The sequence below is a fragment of the Salvelinus fontinalis genome, chromosome 7 (assembly GCF_029448725.1).
Source record: "Salvelinus fontinalis isolate EN_2023a chromosome 7, ASM2944872v1, whole genome shotgun sequence".
NCBI lineage: Eukaryota > Metazoa > Chordata > Actinopteri > Salmoniformes > Salmonidae > Salvelinus > Salvelinus fontinalis.
Window position 1 is genome coordinate 55450596 of NC_074671.1, and position 13085 is coordinate 55463680.

The 13085-nt window shown below is 44.4% G+C and overlaps 1 protein-coding gene across 2 annotated transcripts in view; it reads left to right on the top strand.

Moving 5' to 3' along the window:
- The first annotated feature begins 3328 nt into the window (after positions 1–3328).
- The window catches only part of LOC129859774 (cohesin subunit SA-1-like), a 45430-nt gene continuing 35673 nt past the window's right edge, over positions 3329–13085 (top strand). Inside the window, exon 1 of one of the 2 annotated variants that reach the window (XM_055929881.1) lies at positions 3329–3511. The gene's annotated coding sequence lies outside the window, so the exon portion shown is untranslated. The remainder of the gene's footprint in view (positions 3512–13085) is intronic. The other variant, XM_055929880.1, reaches the window with a different exon arrangement.

Sequence of the window (13085 nt, forward strand, 5' to 3'; positions counted from 1 at the left end):
CTCAGGCAGTAGGAAGGTCTCTCATCCATTCATATGCAGATCAGTCTTATACTCAGCTGGCTCCTCCCCAGATTTGGTGTTAAATGCTCTACAACAAAGCTTTCTTAGTGTCCAACAAGCTTTCTCTACCCTTGACGTTGTTCTGAACACCTCCAAAACAAAGGTCATGTGGTTTGGTAAAAAGAATGCCCCTCTCCCCACAGGTGTGATTACTACCTCTGAGGGTTTAGAGCTTGAGGTAGTCACCTCATACAAGTACTTGGGAGTATGGCTAGATGGTACACTGCCCTTCTCTCAGCACATATTAAAGCTGAAGTTAAATCTAGACTTGGTGTCCTCTATCATAATCGCTCCTCCTTCACCCCAGCTGCCAAATTTGGCCATCAGATTTGCCACCAATGCTCCTTATAGGACACATCACTGCACTCTGTACTCGTCTGTAAACTGGTCATCTCTGTATACCTGTTGCCAGACCCACTGGTTGATGCTGGCTTCCTTACTGTCCCTAGAATTTCTAAGCAAACAGCTGTAGGCAGGGATTTCTCCTGTAGAGTTCCATTTTTATGGAATGGTCTGCCTACCCATGTGAGAGACGCAGATTCTGTCTTGACCTTTAAGTCTTTTTTGAAGACTCATCTCTTCAGTAGGTCCTATGATTGAGTGTAGTCTGGCCCAGGAGTGTGAAGGTGAATGGAAAGGCACTGGAGCAACGAACCGCCCTTGCTGTCTTTGCCTGGCCGGTTCCCCTCTCTCCACTGGGATTCTCTGCCTCAAACCCTATTACAGGCGCTGAATCAATGGCTTACTGGTGCTCTTCCATGCCGTCCCTAGGAGGGGTGCGCCACTTGAGTGGGTTGAGTCACTGACGTGATCTTCCTGTCCGAGTTGGCACCCCCTTTTGGGTCTGTGCTGTGGGGGAGATCTTCGTGGGCTATACTCGGCCTTGTCTCAGGATGGTAAGTTGGTGGTTGAAGATATCCCTCTAGTGGTGTGGGGCTGTGCTTTGGCAAAGTGGGTGGGGTTATATCCTGCCTGTTTGACCCTGTCTGGGGGTATTGTTGGACGGGGCCACAGTGTCTCCCGACCCCTCCTGTCTCAGCCTCCAGTATTTATGCTGCAATAGTTTGTCGGGGGGCTAGGGTCAGGCTGTTATATCTGGAGTATTTCTCCTGTCTTATCTGGTGTCCTGTGGGAATTTAAGTATGCTCTCTCTAATTCTCTCCTTCTCTCTTTCTTTCTCTCTCTCGGAGGACCTGAGCCCTAGGACCATGCCTCAGTACTACCTGGCCTGATGTCTCCTTGCTGTCCCCAGTCCACCTGGTCGTGCTGTTGCTCCAGTTTCAACTGTTCTGCCTGCGGCTATGGAACCCTGACCTGTTCACTGGACTTGCTACCTTGTCCTGGACCTGCTGTTTTCAACTCTCTAGAGACAGCAGGAGGGGTAGAGATACTCTGAATGATCCAACTGACATTAATCCAATCCAAAGCCAACTGACATTAACTCCTGAGGCGCTGACCTGTTGCACCCTCTACAACCACTGTGATTATTATTTGATCTTTCTGGTCATCTATGAACATTTGAACATCTTGGCCATGTTCTGTTATAATCTCCACCCGGCACAACCAGAAGAGGACTGGCCACCCCTCATAGCCTGGTTCCTAGGGAGTTTTTCCTAGCCACTGTGCTTCTACACCTGCATTGCTTGCTGTTTGGGGTTGTAGGCTGGGTTTCTGTACAGCACTTTATGACATCAGCTGATGTAAAAAGGGCTTTATAAATACATTTGATGCTTCTTTATAAAACCCTCTTAGGCCTCACTCCCCTATCTGAGATATCTACTGCAGCACTCATCCTCCACATACAACACCCGTTCTGCCAGTCACATTCTGTTAAAGGTCCCCAAAGCACACACATCCCTGGGATGACATCCCTTGTCTTTTCAGTTTGCTGCAGCTAGCGACTAGAATGAGCTGCAACAAACACTCAAACTGGACAGTTTTATCTCAATCTCTTCATTTAAAGACTCAACCATGGACACTCTTACTGACAGTTGTGGCTGCTTTGCGTGATGTATCGTTGTCTGTGCCCACTAATGTTTGTACCCTGTTTTGAGCTGCTACCATGTTGTGCTGTTGTCATGTGTTGCTGTCTTAGGTCTCTCTTTATGTCGTGTTATGTTGTCTCTTGTCGTGATGTGTGTTTTATCCTATACTTATTTTGTAATTTTAATCCCAGCCTGTCCCCACAGGAGGCCTTTTGGTCGGCTGTCATTGTAAAAAAAAGAATTTGTTCTTAAATGACTTGCCTAGTTAAATAAAGGGCAAATAAAATGAATAACTTCGCCATGCTCAAAGGGATATTTCATGTCTGTTTTTTTATTTGTACCCATCTACCAATAGGTGCTCTTTTCCAAGGTCACTTGGAAACATGTTTGTATTTGAAATTTCACTCATTCTGCTCCAGCCATTACAACGAGCCCTTCCTCCCCAATTAAGGAGCCACCAACCTCCTGTGGTGGGGTACAGAGATGAGGTAGTCTATCAACTCATGTTAAACACTTATTGCTCAGAGTCCAAGCAACATATTATGTGACTGAAGTAAATGTTTACTCCTGAACTTATTTAGAATTGTCATAACAAAGGGTTGAACACTTATTGACTAAAGACATTTCAGACTTTTTTTTTGTAAACACTTCAAAAAGCATAACTCCACTTTGACAGTATTGTGTGGAAGGCCAGTGACAATATACATTTTAAATTCCGGTTGTAAACACATGTGGAGAAAGTCAAGGGGTGTGAATACTCTCTGAAGGTACTGTATGTCGCAGATATTGAGATGGTTGAGGTGAGACTAATGTAGACAAGCTAAATAAAACCAGAGACTTTTTTGACAGACCAGATACTGAACCCAGATCATCTTTGCATTTCAAGACCATCTTAGCCCATTGAGCTAAAGCCTAGGCATTACAACTTGGAGCTAACATGAGTCTTCAGGTCTCAGGCAAGATACTGCACTAACACTGACATGTGTGTATTGTAGCCTGGTAAATTGTGTTTTGAGGGGTACTCTTGATGTTATAGCCTCCTACATGTGTCCTCTGTTAAGGCCTATTCACCGTCAAACCACCGACCAAAACACTGCCGGCTAAGCTCGCCCCTCCCCTTCTACGCGTGCCCGTGGCTCTGAGCGCGCCCCCCACTGTTTCCCTCTTTTCGCGGGGTCCTGCAGTGCCTCCCCTCTCCTCGCCCCCGCGGCGCGCACCCGTTGCTGTAATCTCGTCTGTGTCCGCCAGGAGGCAGTAAGGTTGCAGTGAGAGGCTGCGCCACCAGAACAGCATTACAGCGAGGAAGGCTCCACCAGATGGCAGTTTAGGATTGTTCCTTTCTGCTCCAAGGCGCGGTTCCCGCTTCTCACGACATATTTACAATATTAAATTCTACACACTTTTATCAGATATATCGATTATTTTATTTCGGAAGACAGTAATCGATTGGTCAATGGCCAGTAAAGGTGAGTTTGTTGGTATTTTGGTTGTGTTTTTGGCTTGTGGGAAAGGGGAGACGGGTCTCAGAATCAAGATGGTGGATTCAGAGAGCGAGAGAGGGATGGGGAGAGAGGAGGGGGATGGGTGCTGCTCCGCAAGCTAGCGGAGAGAGCTGGATGTGCTTTCTCTCTTCCCTCTTCGGCTAGCTAGCTACATTGATCGAGGGCCATTAGCAGGAATGTCTCAACATGTCAGATTGCAGGGACGCACGAGAGACTTGACCGATGTGTTTAGCTAGAATCACTTTTAATCACTCGCCCTTAGTTTTCCCGTTACTAAGTCAATGGGTGTGACGTGTTTTTATTGCTCTTGATAGACGGACAGATTCAAAGCGTCAACACAATGTTGTATACAGACTCTTATTGTAACGTTATAGTGCCGCCTGCGCGACCTAGCTAGCTAGCTAACCAGCCAGCCAGACATTGCTATTGTTGCTAGTTAACCCTAATTCATTGCATATGTGTCGGGTTTTCGGATGATATATTTGGGAGCAAGGTAACGTCAGTGTTAGCCAGGTTACTGTCACCAGTGCTATTTGACATCCATCCTTGCCAATATATCACGCCATTCGTAGAGATTCTGCAGAAATTTCACCTGTAACGTTAGGAACATTGTTTCCTGTTTTCCCACCCATTGTTTTGACATGTTACTTATTGTACCGAAATTCAACGTTGGCATTCTTGACAAATTCCAATATTTTGACTAGTAGATTCTTTTTTGTAAGTGCAGCTAGCTAGTTCGCTAACCCACTCCGCCCCTTTCTCTGCTTAAAGAAATTTAGCGGGGAAGTGTGTGAGGGGGATGGGTTCCAAATCCAACCCTGGGTACAGACCAACGCTGCTTGTCTCCATGCTCCCCACTCCAGACCTCACTGTCCCAAGGATCCATTCTTCTGGCAGAAGTCACTTATGGGTTATGAGGATATCTGTTCACTTATACCATTTCAAATCCACATACATCTTTCTTTATTAATGAACTAGGAACTATGGAGTTTGAGAATATTTGGCCAAGTTAGCTAGCTGGCTACTTTAAGCCTAACTCTTTGAAGATTGTGTTAAACACCCAGCTTCACTGTTCTTTGTATAGAGTCTAGAGTCTGATGTTTAGGGTAAAGGATTATACAGCCAGCTTGTGTCCTAGTGATCAATCACGGATTGTCAACAAAGTGGTTATGCAACAAGAGGAGCCATGTGACTTTCCACCAGCAGACTGAACTAGCAGCCTACTGTAGGCTATGCATCCTGTAGGCTATGCATCCTGTAGGCTATGCATCCTGTAGGCTATGCATCCTGGAAGACCAACTAACTACACTGACTGTAAACTACAACTGGTGCTAGAGATACAACACAACTTTATTGTCCCACGTTGTAATGTTCCTTGTCTCCTTTTGCGTAGAACATACAACATAGACTGGCAATATTTAGTACACAGCCATAAAACACCACACACCACAGGCCAGGATATGATCTTCACTTGGCAGGGCTGTTGACACAGTTCTTGGTTGAGTAGTGTGACTTGGTAAGATTTCCAGTGTATGACTAACCTATTACATATGGCAAATCAACTTGAAATGGGAAACGTTTCAATGCAATGGGGTATACATACATTACTTCTCTGAGCAGCCTAGCTATTGACTTTGTTGAGTCAGGGGCTGGGATACAAGTCTACTCACCTAACATTTTAGCAATAGTTCTACAGCACAGATGCTGCCCATCTGCAACAGTCTGAAAGTCTATCTCTTCAGACAGCACCGGTTCTCCTCTACCACCTTGCCTCCTTTCTTACCTGTTGGATTTGTATTGACTTGTATTGACTTGTATTGACTTGTATTGACTTGTATTGCCATCACTTTCACCAGGACTGATTCAGCTCATGACATTGTTGTTTTACGTACTCTAGTTGGATGCACAGATTGTGTCATATATTTTCAGCCCAAAAAAAGTTTGATGTCAAGCCTTGGTTGTGTGGATAAGACTGTCTGCTAAATTACTCAAATGTAATGTTGAGTAGTTTGGGGGGGGGGTCATGGTTTTTGAAGAACACGGAGTAGAAATTCCCTGAAATAGCTTTCCTAATAGCTTAACAATGTTATCCAAAAACATCTGTTGTAAATAGTCTTGGTTTCTAGGCTAATAATGTTTTCACTGAACGTGAACCAGTCATGAAACGCTGCTGTTTACACAAGTTAACTGGAGACTCCAGTCATGGATTAAAAGGCAACGTTACCGCTTCAGACAGCATTAAATCGTTTTTCATATTTTTTTTTATTCCTTTACTACTGCTAATCTGCTCATTTGCATAAACTTGGTCGCCAAGATCATAGTCGCCGACCATTAAGTTGTAGAATGTATTCTTGTCTGCAGCACCCATAGAAACTGGATGGTCTCTGGTAGTTTGACCGTTAGAGGTAGTGCCTGGTATAATCGTGACATTTTGCTAGGCCACATGTAGGACCTTGAGCAAAATATTTAAATTTGTTTAGACCAGGGGAAGCTAGGTGGGGAGCCCTCCATACCTATTCAAAGGCAGGGGAAACACTGGAGTGGCTGTTCTGTAAGGAACGTCAGTGGAAATTGGCGGAAGTTACCGTCGCTCTCTCATTGAAAACAATGACATCCGGTCATCCTGCCGTGGCCCCAGTCCAGTAATCCAGACCAGACTGTTATGCAGCAGTAGGTCAGGCAGAGTCTACATTAAAACGGGTTGGCAACTAGATTCATCCACAGAGCGTTTTTTGTCAGAGGATGGTCGAGGGACCGGAACATCATTCTAATCATTTGAACACTGCAAATTGACCACAACTAAGCCCAAAAAGTGCTTGTATTTTAAAATAACAGTAATTTCATATCTTGGTTACATTGAGACACGAGACATGTCTCTTTTTGTTATTCGTGGGAATAGTTTTTAAAAATGTATTTCACCTTTATTTAACAAGGTAGGCCAGTTGAGAACAAGTTCTCATTTACAACTGCGACCTGGCCAAGATAAAGCAAAGCAGTGCGACACAAACAACAACACAGAGTTCAAATCTGGGAACAGATTTTCTAAGTTAAACTCATTTTAACTGATTTCCTTGTGATTTTGGTCTTTTTTTTGACCCAAAGCTAAAATCCTAAATTATTATATATATATTTTTTACTAAAAACTTTGGGGGTGTGGGCCTGTGTAATGACTAGTATATTTCTAGTAAGTTATTCATTTGTAATAGCTAGTTGATTTGTGCGAATGAACCAGTTTTGATTTGTAACTGAATTAGTATTTTATGATCAGACTAATTACACCATAAATTATACTGTAACATGTTGCCATTATACAGCTCCGGGGCGGTTTCCATGACTTCAGCACACTCAGCCGTGACATTGTTATTGAATCCAGGTGTGTGTGTGTGTGTGTGTGTGTGTGTGGAAAGCATTATTTCAGTTTTAGGGAATGACCAATATCAATCGTGTTCGCTGAAAGAATAGTCCCTACGTCTCTTTAGAATGAGGACATCTTGAAGCTAGCTAAAGCAAATGGTATGTATACAGGGAAGTTGTCTAAAGCAAATGGTATGTATACAGGGAAGCTGTCTAAAGCAAATGGTATGTATACAGGGAAGCTGTCTAAAGCAAATGGTATGTATACAGGGAAGCTGTCTAAAGCAAATGGTATGTATACAGGGAAGCTGTCTAAAGCAAATGGTATGTATACAGGGAAGCTGTCTAAAGCAAATGGTATGTATACAGGGAAGCTGTCAGGACCACTCACAGTAAAATAACAACTTTAGCTTCAATTGGCATTCGAAAAATCTGATGCTATTAGTTAGCTAGCAGGTTCTGGTGTAGTTAGCTAACTGGTTGTGTCGCATAGTAAGCTGTGGTGTAGTTGTGTAGTTGGCTGTGGTGTAGGCCTAGTTTAGCTAGCAGTTTGTGGTGTAATCAGCTAGCGGATGTTTAGCGGGTTGGCTAGCGGATGTTTAGCGGGTTGGCTAGCGGATGTTTAGCGGGTTGGCTAGCGGATGTTTAGCGGGTTGGCTAGCGGATGTTTAGCGGGTTGGCTAGCGGATGTTTAGCGGGTTGGCTAGCGGATGTTTAGCGGGTTGGCTAGCGGATGTTTAGCGGGTTGGCTAGCGGATATTTAGCGGGTTGGCTAGCGGATGTTTAGCGGGTTGGCTAGCGGATGTTCAGCGGGTTGGCTAGCGGATGCTCAGCGGGTTGGCTAGCGGATGCTCAGCGGGTTGGCTAGCGGATGCTCAGCGGGTTGGCTAGCGGATGTTTAGCGGGTTGGCTAGCGGATGTTTAGCGGGTTGGCTAGCGGATGTTTAGCGGGTTGGCTAGCGGATGTTTAGCGGGTTGGCTAGCGGATGTTTAGCGCGTTGGCTAGCGGATGTTTAGCGCGTTGGCTAGCGGGTGTTCAGCGGGTTGGCTAGCGGATGTTTAGCGGGTTGGCTAGCGGATGTTTAGCGGGTTGGCTAGCGGATGTTTAGCGGGTTGGCTAGCGGATGTTTAGCGGGTTGGCTAGCGGATGTTTAGCGGGTTGGCTAGCTGACCTGTAGCATCAGATGGAGAGAGAGAATGTGGGGCTGAAAATGCTCTGAAGCATTCCTGTCCAGCGTTTCGCGTGGTTGTTTAACATCATTCCCTGAGACCTAGCAGACTGGTGTACTTGTTGGCTACTTGGTTCAACACCCAGTTGGCTATGCTAGTGTAACATTAAATAGTATGTATCTAAAGGCATTGAAAGCACACAGTCAAGTATGTTTCAGCACGGTAGCATTGCATCTTAAGCTAACATGATGATGCTGCTAATATTTCTCCAGCCGATGCTTGTCTGGTTTGGTTTTCTAGCACATTATTCTCCAACAATACTACTGCTGGTGACACATTTAATGTGGGCCTACCCTCAGGGGATCAATAAAGTACAGTTACACACACACACACTAACATACACACATACACATTTTACGTCATTGTCTGCCTAGCCTATATCATGCTCCTGAGATTTTCTGGCGGAGAAAGCCGGCTCACACTCAGATTAAGGGTGTGTGTTGTTCACGTCATCTGCCCTCATAGTCTCGTGTGGGATTAAGGGTTTCCCTGTAGCACAGTAGATTAAACTACCCCTTCTAACCCCCAGATTACCAGATTACCCCATTACCATTGTATCAGCAGTGGTCCGGTAAACTACCCTCATGGATGATGAACATTGGCTGCCTGGGACCTGAAGACTAATGTCAGGATGTTTAGGCTTTAGCTGAATGAGATAATGCAATCTTCAGTTGAGTTGAAGAGAAGTCAGAACCTAGGTTCTGTGTCTGGACAGTCACACTAGCACATTGACAACCTGTGTCACTTTCCCCCAGTAGCATCTCAAGGTAAACCAAACACCTTTGGCCAAACAAACACCTGACTTCATAGGCTGACTTCATGACCAGGCTGCAGAGAGCCCTGGATATGCAGTGCTCTTGAACCCAGTCTTTATCTCACACACACATACCGATTCTGCTAGTCACAGTAATGTGTTCTCTGTAGTGAAATGATAACGTTCTGTAGCCTCTTATGTCATTAGGGTATAATAACCTCAGCTGGAGAAATGTGTGTGTGTGTGTGTGTGCCAACAGACAGTGAATGTGGGTCAAGGTGAGAGAGCGAGAAGGGCAGAAAGATGAGAGACAAACTAATGAGTCTCTTGCTCCCCCAGCCCTCCCCTCTCTCCTCCTCTGCTCCCGCTGAACTCCCTTTGTGCTCTCGTTCTCTCCTCCATTTCACTCTCCCTGGCTCTCTCTCTGCGTCTCCATTTTGCGATAGCTGCAGTGAGCCAGGCGGCCATTGCAGAGGGAATCTTCTTTCTTTTCCTTTTTTCTTTCTTTCTCGTTCTTTCTTTCTTGCCTACTGGTATTTCTTGCTTGTTTAGTTGGTTGCTTTTTCCTCTTGAGATTAAAAAAAAAAACATCTTTAGAAACCTTTTTGTTTTTTTATGTAGAGCCTGCAGCCCAAAGCCTGCTCTGTAAAACCCCTGTATTACTGTAGAGCCTGCAACCCAAAGCCTGCTCTGTAAAACCTCTGTATTACTGTAGAGCCTGCAGCCCAAAGCCTGCTCTGTAAAACCTCTGTATTACTGTAGAGCCTGCAGCCCAAAGCCTGCTCTGTAAAACCTCTGTATTACTGTAGAGCCTGCAGCCCAAAGCCTGCTCTGTAAAACCTCTGTATTACTTTAGATCCTGCAGCCCAAAGCCTGCTCTGTAAAACCACTGTATTACTGTAGAGCCTGCAGCCCAAAGCCTGCTCTGTAAAACCCCTGTATTACTGTAGAGCCTGCAGCCCAAAGCCTGCTCTGTAAAACCCCTGTATTACTGTAGAGCCTGCAACCCAAAGCCTACTCTAGAGCTCTGTAAAACCACTGTATGACTGTAGAGCCTGCAACCCAAAGCCTACTCTAGAGCTCTGTAAAACCCCTGTATGACTGTAGAGCCTGCAACCCAAAGCCTACTCTAGAGCTCTGTAAAACCACTGTATTACTGTAGAGCCTGCAACCCAAAGCCTACTCTAGAGCTCTGTAAAACCCCTGTATTACTGTAGAGCCTGCAACCCAAAGCATACTCTAGAGCTCTGTAAAACCACTGTATTACTGTAGAGCCTGCAACCCAAAGCCTACTCTAGAGCTCTGTAAAACCACTGTATTACTGTAGAGCCTGCAGCCCAAAGCCTACTCTAGAGCTCTGTAAAACCACTGTATTACTGTAGAGCCTGCAGCCCAAAGCCTACTCTAGAGCTCTGTAAAACCCCTGTATTACTGTAGAGCCTGCAGCCCAAAGCATACTCTAGAGCTCTGTAAAACCACTGGATTACTGTAGAGGCTCTCTGTAATAGAGACCATGATGCTGCATTATTAAGTGAACCCCCCACTACAGATACCTTAGAGCAGGCCAGGGGAGCTCCACTCATTTGTCAAGGGGACATGAGTTCATTGGCATGATTCAAGGGACCAGAGAATGAAAATTAGGAAGGTATTTTTTTCATTGGCCAATGGGCTGGACACATGTTATTCCCTTATATTACATTTGGCATTTGAGTCATTTAGCAGACGCTCCTATCCAGGACGACTTACAGGAGCAATTAGGGTTAAGTGCCTTGCTCAAGGGCACATTGACAGATTTGTCACCGACACACACGTTCACAACAATATCTACTACGCTGTTGCTTAAAGACTCATTCCATGTGGGATTGGCAGAGAGAAAGAGATGGGGAAGAGTAGGAGAAGGAGAAGATGGACGAATGATGAGTGTGTGAAAGAGAGCGGTTGTGTGTGAGACACTTCATCATGTCATTACCCTTCAGAACAGGGTTCTCCAATAGGCGGCCCACCGGGGATTTTATTTAAAATAAATATATATATACCATACCAGTCGAGTTTGGACACACCTACTCATTCCAGGGTTTTCCTTTATTTTGACTATTTTCTACATTGTAGAATAATAGTGAAGACATCACAACTATGAAATAACACATATGGAATCTCATGTACTAACCAAAAAAGTGTTAAACAAATCAAAATATATTTTTATTTGAGATTTTTCAAGGTAACCACCCTTTACCTTGACAGCTTTGCACCCTCTTGGCATTCTCTCAGCCAGCTTCACCTGGAATGCTTTTCCAACAGTCTTGATCCCACATATGCTGAGCACTTGTTGACTGCTTTTCCTTCTCTGCTGTCCAACTCATCTCAAACCATCTCAATTGAGGTCGGGTGATTGTGGAGGCCAGGCATCTGATGCAGCACTCATTACTCTCCTTCTTGGTCACATAGCTGAAGGCACTGTGTGTGTGTGATATTTTATATATATATATATATCACACACACACACACACACACACACACACACACACACACACACACACAGTGGGGAGAACAAGTATTTGACACACTGGCGATTTTGCAGGTTTTCCTACTTACAAAGCATGTAGAGGTCTGTATTTTTTTATCATAGGTACACTTCAACTGTGAGAGACGGAATCTAAAACAAAAATCCAGAAAATCACATTGTACGATTTTTAAGTAATTAATTTGCATTTTATTGCATGCCGATTTTGCAGGTTATCAAATACTTGTTCTCCCCACTGTATATACATACAGTTGAAGTCGGAAGTGTACATACACTTAGGTTGGAGTCATTAAACCCTGTTTTTCAACCACTCCACAAATGTCTTGTTAACAAACTATAGTTTTGGCAAGTCGGTTAGGACATCTACTTAGTGCTTGACACAAGTAATTTTTCCAACAATTGTTTAAAGAAAGATTATTTCACTTATAAGTCACTGTATCACAATTCCAGTGGGTCAGAAGTTTACATACACTAAGTTGACTGTGCTTTTAAACAGCTTGGAAAATTCCAGGAAATTATGTCATGGCTTTAGAAGCTTCTGATAGGCTAATTGACTAATAAGCTAATCATTTGAGTCAATTGGAGGTGTGGATTTATTTCAAGGCCTACCCTCAAACCCAGTGCCTCTTTGCTTAACATCATGGGAAAATCAAAAGACCTCAGAAAATAAATTGTAGACCTTCACAAGTCTTGTTCGTCCTTGGGAGCAATTTCCAAACGCATGAAAGTACAACGTTCATCTGTACAAACAATAGTACGCAAGTATAAACACCATGGGACCACGCAGCCGTCATACCGCTCAGGGAGGAGACACATTCTGTTTTCTAGAGATGAACGGACTTTGGTGCGAAAAGTGCAAATCAATCCCAGAACAACAGCAAAGGACCTTGCGAAGATGCTGGAGGAAACGGGTACAAAAGTATCTATATCCACAGTAAAACGAGTCCTATATCGACACAACCTGAAAGGCCGCTCAGCAAGAAGGAAGCCACTGCTCCAAAACCACAATAAAAAAGCCAGACTACGGTTTGCAACTGCACACAGTGACAAAGATCATACTTTCTGGAGAAATGTCCTCTGGTCTGATGAAACAAAAATAGAACTGTTTGCCATAATGACCATCGTTATGTTTGGAGAAAAAAGGGGGAGGCTTGCAAGTCGAAGAACACCATCCCAACCGTGAAGTACGGGGGTGGCAGCATCATGTTGTGGGGGTGCTTTGCTGCAGGAGGGACGGGTGGACTTCACAAAATAGATGGCATCAGCAGGGTGGCAAATTATGTGGATATATTGAAGTAACATCTCAAGACGTCAGTCAGGAAGTTAAAGCTTGGTCGCAAATGGGTCTTCTAAACGGACAATGACCCCAAGCATACTTCCAAAGTTGTAGCAAAATGGCTTAAGGACAACAAAGTCAAGATATTGGAGTGGCCATCACAAAGTCCTGACTTCAATCCCATAGAAAATTTGTGGGCAGAACTGCAAAAGCATGTCGGAGCAGGGAGGCCTACAAACCTGACTCAGTTACACCAGCTCTGTCAGGAGGAATGGGACAAAATTCAGCCAACTTATTGTGGGAAGCTTGTGGAAGGCTACCCAAAACATTTGACCCAAGTTAAACAATTTAAAGGCAATGCTACCAAATACTAATTGAGTGTATGTAAACGTCTGACCCACTG